Source organism: Psammomys obesus, unplaced genomic scaffold, assembly GCF_907164565.1.
Source record: "Psammomys obesus unplaced genomic scaffold, mPsaObe1.curated_primary_1811, whole genome shotgun sequence".
NCBI lineage: Eukaryota > Metazoa > Chordata > Mammalia > Rodentia > Muridae > Psammomys > Psammomys obesus.
The window spans coordinates 58,008,764-58,008,981 of NW_026591086.1; positions in this window are offsets into that span (position 1 = coordinate 58,008,764).

Consider the following 218-nt stretch of genomic DNA (forward strand, 5'->3'; position numbering starts at 1 on the left):
ATCAGTGTGGCTCTGTCATCACAGTGTGACTCTGTCATCACAGTGTGAGTCCTGTGCCTGTGATGACAGTGTGGCTCTGTCATCAGAGTGTGACTCTGTCATCAGAGTGTGAGTCCTGTGCCTGTGATGACAGTGTGACTCTGTCATCACAGTGTGAGTCCTGTGCCTGTCATCACAGTGTGACTCTGTCATCAGAGTGTGACTCTGTCATCACAGTG